A 12,983-nucleotide genomic window follows, 5' to 3' on the forward strand; every position below is an offset into this window, starting at 1 on the left:
CAGTATCTCTAAGATTTCTTCTAGCTCCAAGAGCTACCAGTCATATGAGAATGCAATTATAAGGCTAATCGTATGCCAAAGAGACACTTTAAATAAGGCTCTAAAAATGTACTTCTATAAGAATAATAAAAGAACTATCACAAAAAAGTAACTTATGTGGGGAAAAAACAAGGAATCACTCAAATACAGTATTAGTTCAGTAGATGATCATAATCAAATCACAGAAATATATATTTGGCAAGAAATTCTGTCATTTGGAAAAAACATGGATCATAATTAAGCTCTTCTGGATTCATTGTCTAAAGTTATTTTTCCTTTCCTTAGGTAAAATGAATCATTCAGCTTTTGCAATACTCATGGCTAACTCATTACAAGTTACTTTAGAGTTTTAATGAATAGAATTGCAACATCAGTTCTAAAATCAATGGTAGAGATCCAACAGGAAGTTGTATTCTTTGTACTCCTAGTAAGGAAGTAAGAATAGATTTACTTCCCTGGCTAGTCTGAAAAATACACATATTATATTGAAGGGTTTTTTTTATTGTATATGATGGTTTATTTCTATTAAATGAAGGTCTCATTGATTTTAGAAATCTTTGATCATCTACCTCACAATAACTGCATCTCCCAATTTTTAAAAAATTATCTTTTATGCTAATTTTTTACTTTGTTTTAAAATATTATCCTTTTCACTCTTTCTAAGTCCATGTGTTTTGTACTTCTCAAGGCCTAATCTTACTTAATAGGAACCAAACCAATTATCCAATTAAATTTTGTTATGAAGACTCTTGACATTCTGAAAGAAGATCCATTTCCTACACATTCCTTGCTAATAAGCAAAGTACCTCTTGACTTTTCAGGCTAAGCTTTCATTTCAGCCAGATCATAGATTACCGTAACTGCTAGAATTTGTAGTGAAGAAATTCAACACTAAACCTATCTTAAAGGCTAAAATATCCACCATAAGAATTCCTAAGTAGGAATTAATCACTGTTCAAGGTTTGCTACTTTTCTGTCCACTTCCTGGTGAGCTCATTCAATGATAAAATGAAGATACCTATGCTCCTTATTTCATCTATTTCAGTCACTAGAACTACTGTGTACTACTGTCTAGATCCTGAGAATTGTTCAATGCTCTTTCATATGTGGTTTTTTTTATTTAATTCATACAATTCTGTGAGATTGGTAGAATATTTTTATGCAATATTATAGATGAGAAAACTAAAGCCCAAATAAGTTAAGCGATTTGCTTAACATCACAGAATAAGCAGCATCAGAAATTAAATCTTATGTTCTAATGACAAATCCTATTTTCTTAAAAACGTCATCATCCCCTAAATCCCTTCTTAAAGTGATGATGAGAAAGAGGGGAGGCAATTAGTAATCTAAATTATAAACAAAGTTATACAAAATACAAAAAAATTATAATTTTGTTTTCTAATCAAAAAACATTTTTTTTCTTAAAGCTTTTTCTGTTTAGGATAGAATAACTTCTCTATTTTTCCTTCATAAACCAAAAATAACATTTTTTAAAGCCTTAGATTTTTTTTTCACATTTACAACCCTTCAAACCAGAAACACAGTTATAATATTTAGTGGTAGAATTTTTAGACATCATTCATTGTGTGCAAGAAAGGAATAAAGGTAGAAAAATACTCTAGTTGTCCCAGAAATGACATCTACTCCAGCTAAACTTAAAATATGGCAGTATGTTTACAAAGATGTGACTTTTCAGCCTTAAAGGTGGAGGGCAGACTTGTATAGTTCAGAATAATTCACTCTGGGAAACAAAACACAAGAGTAACACACGAAGAAGTGCCAGTGTGCAGGGTAGTTTGAGTCAAGTACTGCAGGAGCACAGAGGTGGGAGCAATTAGTTCATCCCGTTTGAAGTTATGTGGAACAAGGCTCTGAAGGGGTGATGTTAGGTAGTTTTGATAGAAACGAACACTGGGCAGGGGGAGAGGAAGGGGAAAGGAACAACCCAGTAAATGGCAGTGTGTCTGCATTCAGGAAAAGGGACTCCAGAAATTTTTACTTTCTATAAATGAGGGCCAGTAGAAGAAGCCACTTAAAATCAAAGTGCTGCAGCTGCACATGGGAAAGGGGACCTGGTATGACATGACCCAATGAACCTGACCAAAAGGGGATGGGCGTGCCAGAGGGCGGGGAACCTGAGTTGTCAATCAATCAATCAATCAATCACGAAACCAGGATATAAAAACAGGAAAAACAAAGGAATGGCGGCATTTTTCCTCTGTTGGATTGGCCCGCTCCCAATTCTCGGGAGTATACTATCTTTTACTATTTTTTTTTTACTTCACTAATACAAATCTTGCTTATATCACACTTTCTGTCTCTCATCAAAAATTCTTTTTTTTTTTTTGGGTGACTAAGAACCAAGGTAATTCTTTCCTTTTTCTGGTAACATTAATATTTGCTTTGAACCTTAAGAGGCAACAAGGATTTAACTAGGCATAGCAGAGGGGAAAGACAAAATTTGCAACCACAAAAATCACAGTGATAGAAGGTTTCTTGGTTTCTTAAAAAATTCTTAGGAAGTAAGATATAGCTCAAGTGACAGAGCACATGCCTAGCATGTACAAAGTCCTGGGTTCAATCCTCAGTACCTCCTCTTGAAAAAAATAAGAAAATAAATAAACCTAAGTATCTCCCCCTCAAGAAAAAGAAAATTCTTCCCTTGGGAGGAGGGCCCCAGCCCCGCTAGAGACCCCGTTTAGTGTTGGGATCCCACAAACCAGCCCTCCATTTGGCCAGAGGGACACTGGGTTTTAGCATTTCTCCAGCTGCTCCTCAAGGGGTGGGTGGGCCTCCCTCTCCCTCTCCCTCCCCCTCCCCCTCCCCCTCCCCCTCCCAGGGCAAACAGGCCTAGTCTCTGACCCTGGGAACACCCAGCCCAGGCTTGCCCCAGGGCCGACAAGTCAGGAGGGAGCCAATTTTTAACTAGACGCCTTTATCATTAATACGGGTAGGAAGGAGACCAAACTCAGCGTCCCTCAGGGGCAGAGACCACGGGGGCCTCCCCCCTTTTTGCTAGATGCTAGGCTCCTGAGCCTGTCTAAGAATGTGCGTGGCTGGGCCTCAGGGAGGAAAGGAAGGCAGGCATTGCAGACATCTACCTCCGCGACCATTCCCTTCACTGCCACCGTAGAGGTGGACTATGGAAAACTGAAGGAGAATCTGCATAAACTGCGCACCTTCCTCTTCTGAAGTTGTTAGATAGTTTAGATAGAAATGAGTACTGGGCAGGAGGAGAGGAAGGGGAAAGGAACAATCCAGAACGCAAGGAACCTGAGCTGTCAATCAACCAGAGCACAGGGAACCTGAGTTGTCAATCAATCAATCATGAAACCACGATATAAAAACAGGAAAAATGAGGGAAAGGCGCCATTTTTCCTCTCTTGGATTGGCCCACTCCCAATTCTCAGGAGTGTACTATCTTTCACCAGCTTTTTTTTACTTCACTAATAAAAGTATTGCTTATATCAAGCTTTCTGTCTCTCGTCAAAAATCTTTTTGTCAGGTAACTAAGAACCAAGGTAATTCTTATTTCCCTTTTCCTGGTAACAAAGTAAGTGGGCCCCATCCCCTGTGGGAGTCAGGGGAGATGTGAATGATTCTGATCTCCTCAACCAGGGACCACAGGAATACATACAAGCTCTGTCAAGCTGTTCAGGGACAGTCAGCCACCCTGGGGTCACTTTATTATGAGAGAGGAACAGAGGCACCGAGTACTGATCCAGAGTCCTGAGACAGGCAGGAAGCTCCCTGCTGACTTGTGACCTTGACTGAACATCATCTGCCTCAGTTTTCCCACTTGCAAAGGTGGAATCTGCTGAAGTCCCTTCTCAGCCCAGCATTATTGTGGAGATCAAACTAGATAACAGGTGTGAGATTCCTTGTCAATCAGATTATCCTGTGCAGATGTGAGGGCACCCAGCCAGTGGCCTCATCTCTCTCAAAGCCTTGTTTGCATACTCTATCTGGGAGAAGCCTCCCTTAGCAGAATTAATTCCTATTCTGAATTCTCTGACTCATTCCCCCTTTTACATGTGGCCCTCCCCTCTTTGAGGTCAGGGTCCAGATTATACCTGTGACATTCAACATACAACACAGCCACAGACACAATAAAGGTAGAAGAAGTAGCAAATTCTGCCAGTCCTTCCCTTCCCACCCTCATCCGTCACCCATGACAATTCCCTGAGGCTTACTTTCAATAACCTCATTTCACAAATGGGAAGCTGGGGCTGAAAATGACATGGTCACTCGGTCACTCAGATAATACATGGCTGAGCTGGGATTTGAACCCAGGTCTGACTGCACAGCCATGCTTAGTTTCACTCCACTGCACTGACTGCTGAGTCACTAAACCTGACTATTTCAACAAACAGAATCTGGTTGGCACCACCTTTGGGAATGGAGTGGCTCCGATGGACATGGTTGCAGTGGAGCACTTAAAAACATGGCTCTCTATTCAAATCACAGCTCCACCAATGACCTAGCTGTGAGATAAACTCTAAACCTGTCTCCTCATATGACATGTGGGAATATAATAATGCCCATGTCATAGGATGGTTGGGAGAATAATCTGAGAGAATGCAAGCAAAAGTATGCTGTAAATTGTAAAAGACGATATACATTACAAGGATTGATCCAGTGATGATAATTATTACAACTAAAAAATTAACAGAAAACTTAATTTAATTGAGTTGGGAAGTCAGAATAGGAAGCCCTCACACCCTGCAACAATGGCAGAGCCCAAAAGGAAGAAAGACTCCTTTCCTGGCAAGGATGCAGCCAATGAAAAGCCATGGACTCTTTGTTTACAGAGCCCTCCCAAATTTCCACTCCCTTCTGTAAAAGAGTTCTCCTTCCAGTGCTATGCGAAGACTTCCCGTAGCTTACCATGGCTGTAGAAACGGAATTGCAATTCCCTGCTCATCCTGAATAAACTCATTTGTTTTTTGCTGGAGAAATAACTGGCAGTCTATTTGTTTTAGGTCAACAAGAATGACAGTATGACTGGCACAGTGGGCAAAGCTGTTTTGTAACAGTAACCGCGGGCCTGAGACCCCATTCACATCTCAGTTCTGAGGTGATACGACCCTTCCCTAGGGAACACTGAATGCCCTGTGGACACCCATATTAAGCAGTGACAAACTCTAAGTAACTTCCTGCTGGGGCCTAGCTCTAAAATCTGTTTCTCTTGCCAATCCTGGCCCTTTTTGCAGCCCAATACTCAGGGGCACAGGAGGAAACCATGACATATCATATTGATAGGATCTCCCACAGCAAGTTAAAGCCTCTCTAAAGAGGAGGTAGGAACCTGCCCTTGATGAACCAGTGAACAGAGATTCTTTTGGAAGGCACTGTCTGAAACTGTGTAGCTTGCTTATTTATTTATTTGTTTGTTTGTTTTTATTTATAACATTGTTAATTTTTACTGATCATTTGAACAAAAGAGTATTCTTTTTAAATAAAGTTATAACCAGAGACTGGAGGGAGGGTGGTGCAGAGCCATTTGGCCCTGAAGTCACACCCACACCAACCTCAAAGATGAACTTATAATTGTTATTTCCAAATGAGGTTGGTGAATGAGTACAGAACTATTCCAGCAGGCTGGGAGGGGAGGGTGATGGTCCCCATAAAACTTTAAGCTTGGGTCTTACCCCCTTAGTATGCAGAGTGGACCATGGTTTCTTGGGTGTATTAAATCTATTACTTTGTTAAATAAAATATTTTGTTTCCTAAAAAATTCTTTCCTACAACAGTATGCCTCCTGGTAGATTAATATCTAATGTTTTTAAACACCTCTAGAGATTTGGCAACTTGATTTTTAGGATTAATCAATTTAACAGGAAAACTCTTCTCTTAAGACTAACCAAAATCTCTGTTGATTCAGTTTAAACTTGTTAGTACAAATGTTTAATCTTTTTTGGTCTCAGATACTAAATAAATATTTATCATTCACTTTCTAAGTGCAACACTTCATAAACTTGAAGAAGGTAACCTGGGGTGTTGCAAAGCTATCCTTGGTCCAAAGTGTGCAAATTTGCCTTCCTCATGTTAGATTATCCTGCCCCATTTGGATCCTTGGACTCCAATGCATGACTCAGAGTCAGCCTTACCCTCTGGCAAGAGAAGAGGGCAGCAAATACATCACGTAGGCCTTTGACTGTCAAGGTCTAGCTTAAGCTTTATACTGACCTGAAGGCTAAGGAAACTGAAATAGTCTAATGGAAGGTAAGTTACATAATCAGATCAACATTTTTAAAAAGATCATTCTGATAACATGTCTGCTGTAGTAGGTAGGGCAGGATGAAAGTCAGGATATTAGCCTGGAAGCCTCACTTCCACGGTCTGTGTGAGAAGAGCTTAGACCCTGCAGAAGACAGCAGCAGAAGGACTGGAAATAACTGGACAGATTTTAGAGGGGTACAATACACAGGACTGCTGCGCTGTTTTAACCTGGTAAAAGGGAGGAGTGGAAGATGACTTCAAAGTTTCTAGAGTCATGGGGAATTTGGTAGACGGCACCATTCACTTAAGAAATACAGCAGAGGAAGGTCTGTGTAAGATAATATTGAGTTCAGTTTGGGGCTTACTGAAGTTTGAGAAACTGAGACTTCCAAAAGGAGATTCAACATATAGGTGTGGATCTCAGGAGCGAGATCTTAGCTGGAATACAGATATGAATACTTAAAACATTAACAGTGTGAATAGCACTGGTAAAGTCATGTAATACTTTGTTAAAATTTAATGACAATTCTCATTTATACAGATTCTTGATAAACATATTTAGGTAAATTATAGATACAGAAAAAAGACAAGGGAAAAAAGGAAGAAGAATAGGGAGGAAAGTAGGGGATAAAGAGGAAGTGTTGGAGAGAAAGAGAATAAAAAGAAATTTTTTTTTAAATTTTAAATTTTCATTATATTTCATGTTTAAAAGATGAATCATCTGTCTCTTCATATGCCTTATAGTGAATATGTTTGGGGGCATATGAATGTGACATTATTCCAAAGAAAACCTGCATAAGCATCATAGTGGGCATTTTGTATATCTGTGGCCTCTTAGAATCTTTTAAACGTTCTAAACATTGGTAATTTATCACATTGTGAATCCCAGGTCTGCAAGCTGGAAGCTATGAATGTCACCTTTCCAGTCTCTCTCACATCTCAGACACGCAGTATGTGCTCTAGATTTTGCCATTAGCAGCACCCACAGAATGCCTTTCACTCAAAAGAGCATCATGAAGAGTCTCGCTGAGAGGCACAGAGCTCTCAGTGGTATCAAAGGTGAAGACTGCTGGTGGTGTCTGTGCACCTTGATCCCAGAGGCACTGGAGACAGTCTCAGGGTGGCTTTTGGTACTGCCTCAAGAACCTTTAGCCTTTGAGAATGATTGGCCCTCTTCTGTTTATAACAGAAAGTCCAGATAAAACCATTTATAGAGTAAATTCATAATTATGATGAGTTTTAATATTTTATAAACCCAGTTCATTAATATATGTGAATTCCTAAAGGTAGAGGCTGGCCAATGGTGGCACATCCATTGGATATAAAGGAATTACAGCTTAGTTGTATTTTTTCTTTCTCCCTCTTTCTATCCATCTACAGAATCATACCATCACATTTCTAGAATATAATGAATGAACAAAATAAAAATATATTCTGAACCTGATATAAAATTTTTTGTCCATGTTTCCCAAGAAGACACAAATAAACATAATGCTGAGTCATGTCTAAGAATTTATATAATTGCAGAACAGAGTTGTGAAAGGCAGTGAAATGTATGAGCAAGAGCACTGGCAGCTAGTCCTAGTTCAATGATGAACTAACCATGTGATCCTGGACTCTTTGACCTAGTTTCCTCCTCTGTAAATGGTAGGGTTGTGTTAATGATAATAGCTACTATTTACTGAGCACATATTTTGCTTGTCACTGATAGAAGAGTGATAAGTAATATTACTACCTCAGGCTAAGAGAGGAGATAGGAGATAAGTAACTTGCCCAAAGTCACAGGCAATGGCAGAGATGGACTATGGATTTTGATATATTGCTACCAAAGCTTTACTCCCTGACATTTATTAGGCAATCTGTTGTGTTTCTTTCACTTATACCCCTGTAAATAAATGTGTATTATTTTGTAAATCTAGATAAGAATTTCAAGGAAGATGTCAGCTGACTTCACAAGCAACATTATACATTTTGATTTTTAAGCATCTTAAAGCTACATGAGATTTCTTGGTAGGCTTAATATCCTGTTAACTCCTGTTGAAACTGACTCAGAAAGAGAAAGAGCCATGAGTCTTGGCTGCCAAGGGAATGATTAATGATGAATGTGTGTTTGAAATGGCACGATGATAAGGCAGAGACCTTGGGCGGGGTGGTGGTGGGGGATCTGCAACAACAGTGAGGGACCAGCAAGCAAAGTGGTGGCAGGAGCAGCAGCTATGGAATAGAATTAAAATCCCTGATGGTTATGGAGCAGCAAGAATACAATCGGCAACTGCAAAGAGGTCCCAGCATCGTCACTGTCATCATCAGAGACACCTATGGAGTGTTTCTATGTACCACACAGTGTTATAAGTATTTTATATGCATTATTTTAGATAATCTTTTTTGATTAATATTTTTCCACTTTTACTATGGATAAATGTATATATTTTTATAAGTGATCTCATATAATATTAAGCTTTTGTCGCCTGCTTTTGGAATTTCATGTTATCTTGAATACCTTCCCTTATCTTTGAAAACAAAGCTTCTCAAACTGTCTGTGAAGGACTAGGGTTTTTTTCAATCCTTTCAGACCAATATTTTGTTAAGTTACTCTGATCATGCACTTGAATGTCACAGCAATGCTAAATTGTTATTAAAGTTTCTAAATGCTTACTTACAATTTCTGTATTTATCTCCTTGTGAATTGGTAACAGCTTATAGACTGGTTCTGAGCTACAGATCACACTTTGAACATCAGTGTTTCAAAATGCCTAAAATTACTGCACAGCATGAAGAAAAACCAATTTGATAACCAATCTCGTTGGGGATATAAGATAGCACTGTTCAATGGCAGTCACTACATTCAGTGGCTCTACTAATTTTACTGCTTTGAGAAACAAGTCAAGCTCTGATGTAAATATACTATACCTCTGTAATAAAATCAACTCCCCATAGCATGTTACCTATCATAGAAACTTGCACTTCAACTTAACTATGTATTATTCTTTTACATCTAATCAGTCATCAGCAAGACTTCAATTCTGTTTACCCTGCCTTTGATATTTGCCTTCTTTTTTATTGCCATCATCCTTGTTCAGGACCCTAGAATCATGATTCCTGAACTATTAAAAAGGTTGTCTTATCTCTTTGCCATCAGCATCTTTTCTTTCTCTTTTTCCTCATTTAAAAAAAATGAAGTGAGCAGAGACTGATTTAAGATATCCTCCAGTTCTAATATCCATGTTTTATCCTCTGCTGTTCTTATTGACTCTGACTCTGCTCTGCCCAAAATACCTTATCTGAAATTTCACATTAGAGTCTTTGCTACAAAAATAATTATGAACAGTAAGTACAGCCTGCAGATTGGCAGCTAAGATTTGAAAGATACAGCCAGGCCCAACATGCTGACAATCCAGAAACTCTAACCTTGGCCACCCTACATTGGTATTTTCTACTTCTTAATTTGGAACTATAACCCTCAAGGTAATGAATATTTCTGTTACTTTAGCAAGGCAACTCCTAAGAGTAATGAGAAATAGTGATGAGAATAGTATAGAAATAATGAAAAGCATAAATTTTAATCCATAGTATTAATATTTTTAACTGCTTGAAATAGAAAAGTAGTGTTTTATAATCAATATAATTTGTGCTTTTTAGTTCTATAAATATGTACATATTATTTAAGAAGACCTGATATACCAGACATGATTTTTAACTAATATGAAATGTTGATTATATGTTTCAATGTTTCATTAAGTAAATAATCAATGTTTAAATTTAATTTGTTTTGATTTAGTATCTCATAATAACTCATGTTTAAATAATTAGTAAATTAACATTAAACAAAGTACATATAAGAGGGAGGGTTCCTTTCCATGAAAAGCTCCATGACACTGAAGATCCCTTCAGCACTCCCCCTTTGCCCTTAAGGAAGTAGGCCATTTTGTGTTTCAGAATACTGGTGAGAAGGAGAGAGACAAGATAGAGACCAGTTCCCTGAGGTGAAGATGGATTCTGGTCTGACTTTCAGGGCATTTTTCCTGAAGCATGGTGGAGGCAGCTCTGAGAGGGATGAATCCCAGACCCACTCCAGGAGAAGGAAGAATCGAGGCAGCTGCTGAGTAGGGGCAGCCTGGGATGCCTGGGGACTGACACCAACTGTCATGATTTGGGGAATAACAAATACTCTTGTTCAAGCATGGGATAAAAGGAGTAGACGTGGCTGCCTGTAAGTAGTTTATGCTGGCATCAATAATTAACACCTCAGAGGTAATCGAAATGGACTGAGGACCAGACCAGGTAATCAAAACAGACTTCCTTTCCCACAAATGTTCTGGGCTGTATACGATGACAGAGATGGTTCATGATCCTAGAGAGGGGTGGAGCCCACCTGCCTTATTTGCATTCTCCTATAAAATCAGCTAAACAAGATGGATTAAATTAATCCTGGTAAGTAGCAAGCTTATACAGGCATATATAATTAAGAACAGTAAAGAAAATGATGATTTTTTGGACCCAAGATTGTGAAGTAGATTCATGTCATTTACAAATACAGTGGAGCCCAGTGTACTTTGACTCAGCCTGAGCTATTCGTGACTCATGGGAAAGGAAAACCACCGTGGGATCCCTGCTTCCTGGCGGAATGTGTCCACATTTGAGAGGAGATATAGAAAAGGACCACCAAGTGAAGCAGGTGGAGGTAAAGCCCAGGAATGTGGTACGCCAGAGATGGTAAATAGCTCTTCATTTCTATGGCCTAGGAAACAAAGCCTATGCTTAAATCCCCATCTCCGGGTTCAAGAGGAGGAACCCACAGGAAAACTTTTTCTGTCTTGAGGAATCCTAAAGTATATTCAAGAAATCAAGCCAGACCTTGCTTAAGACAGTACGAAGTCTGTTTTACTAAAAACTTTTTTTGCTATGATAATCTTGTGATAGTCAAACACATATTTGATTTTTCTTAGGAACCTAAGATAGTAATATAGTAAATATATTCATTACAATTCTAACAAAATAATGGAATAGGCTAATAGACTGGAAACTCAAGCTTTGTTTTGCTTTAAGATTAACACTACTACTTGTAAAGTTTATGAGTAGGTGATTTAATATCTAGTTAGATATTATTAAAACTTCAGATAAATATATGAATTGTGGTTTCAACCTTAAGGTATTCCAGAAGTTTCCAGAAAATGGTTCTTTTAAATTATGGTCCTTATTTTCATAGCATGAAAACATATTTTTACTTTCTGCTTGGGGGATAGTTGGTAAAAGACCTTGAATGTTCACGGGAAAGTGCTTGGATATGCTATTGTTAACAGGAAGTCAAAGGTTTAATATGGAAAATGGCACAATTAGGGCTGATTTATTTTCCCAAGTTTTAAATTATGAAAGTAATCCGTGTTTATAATTTAAAAAATTAAACAATACAGAAGTGCTGTCTAGAGGTATCTACTATATGAAAAGATATTACCTTTTAATTTTACATTGGTGTTCTCAGGAGCAGCGATTTAATATATATCAATTCATTGGTCAGTCCTATTTATGAAAAAACGTAAAGAAAACAAACAAAAAAGGATTTTCATTAGGAAAATGAAACAATGTAATTTGAAAATATTGATAAACATCTCAACTCTATGATGTACATTACAGTTCCATTTAATCTTCAAAAAGAGGAGCATGCAAAATGTTAATAAAAAATTAAAAGAAATTATGCTTAATGAAGGAGAAAATAGCCTAATAGTTTAATAGCCTCTATAAAATAAGTTCAACTACGTGTGAAAGAGAAGGTAAAAATAATGAGAGAGAAAGCATTAGTTCTTTTTTTTTTTCCTATCTGTGACTATATCAAGCATCACAACTGTCATGTTAGTATGCATTAGGGAAACATTTTTCTACTTTATACATATTAATGTAAAATTACCTCTCTATTATGAATGGTTAAAATGCTATATGGACTTGTGAACTCTAGGTGTATAAAAAGGAAAGCAGTATGGTGGAATGGGGATTGTCTAGATAGAGCTCACTAAACTCTGAGCTCTACGATGGCAAAGTCTGCACCATTTTGTTCCATAGCTTTATTCTCAATGCCTAGCAGTGCCTAGTGTATAACAAGAACTTAATAAATATTTGTCAAATATGTAATAATAGTAATAGCTAGCACTGACTGAGTGTTTTCTATGTGTCATTATTCTAAACACTAAAATTATTTTACATAATTCTCACAAAAATCACACTACTTCATAGGATACCCATTATATTCACCATAGGGCAAAGGTTAAGAACTTCTGAAACTACACAATTGCCTGAATTTTAGGTTTCCTCTGATTCACCTCTATTGTCCAAAATATGGAAATTTTTCCCTGTCTGTGGTTCTCTGGTCTTTAGCATCTTACACACTATTTACTTGGCCCCTAATGCTTGCTAGAATTTCAGTAGCTTAGTCACCACAGGTTTAAAACTTCTCCTGGGTCCCAGTGCCTTTGAGCTCATATCCTGTAAGTTCTGAATTCCTGCACTAACATCACTCTTTTGCTCTACTTCTGCCCTAGGATTTAGTAAAGGTATTGTATTCACAGTCAATATATCACAACCACAGGAAAAAAGAAGAAAACTGGGGCAATTTACATGAATAAAAAAGTATAAATTTTGGGAACAACCAAAGAAAAACTTCCAAGGGTCTGAAAAGTCTTCTTTTCTTATTTTGGAATGTATCTCTAAAAGATAAGATCTCTTTAAAGCTT

Source organism: Vicugna pacos, chromosome 1 (genome assembly GCF_048564905.1).
Source record: "Vicugna pacos chromosome 1, VicPac4, whole genome shotgun sequence".
In the NCBI taxonomy this organism is placed as follows: domain Eukaryota; kingdom Metazoa; phylum Chordata; class Mammalia; order Artiodactyla; family Camelidae; genus Vicugna; species Vicugna pacos.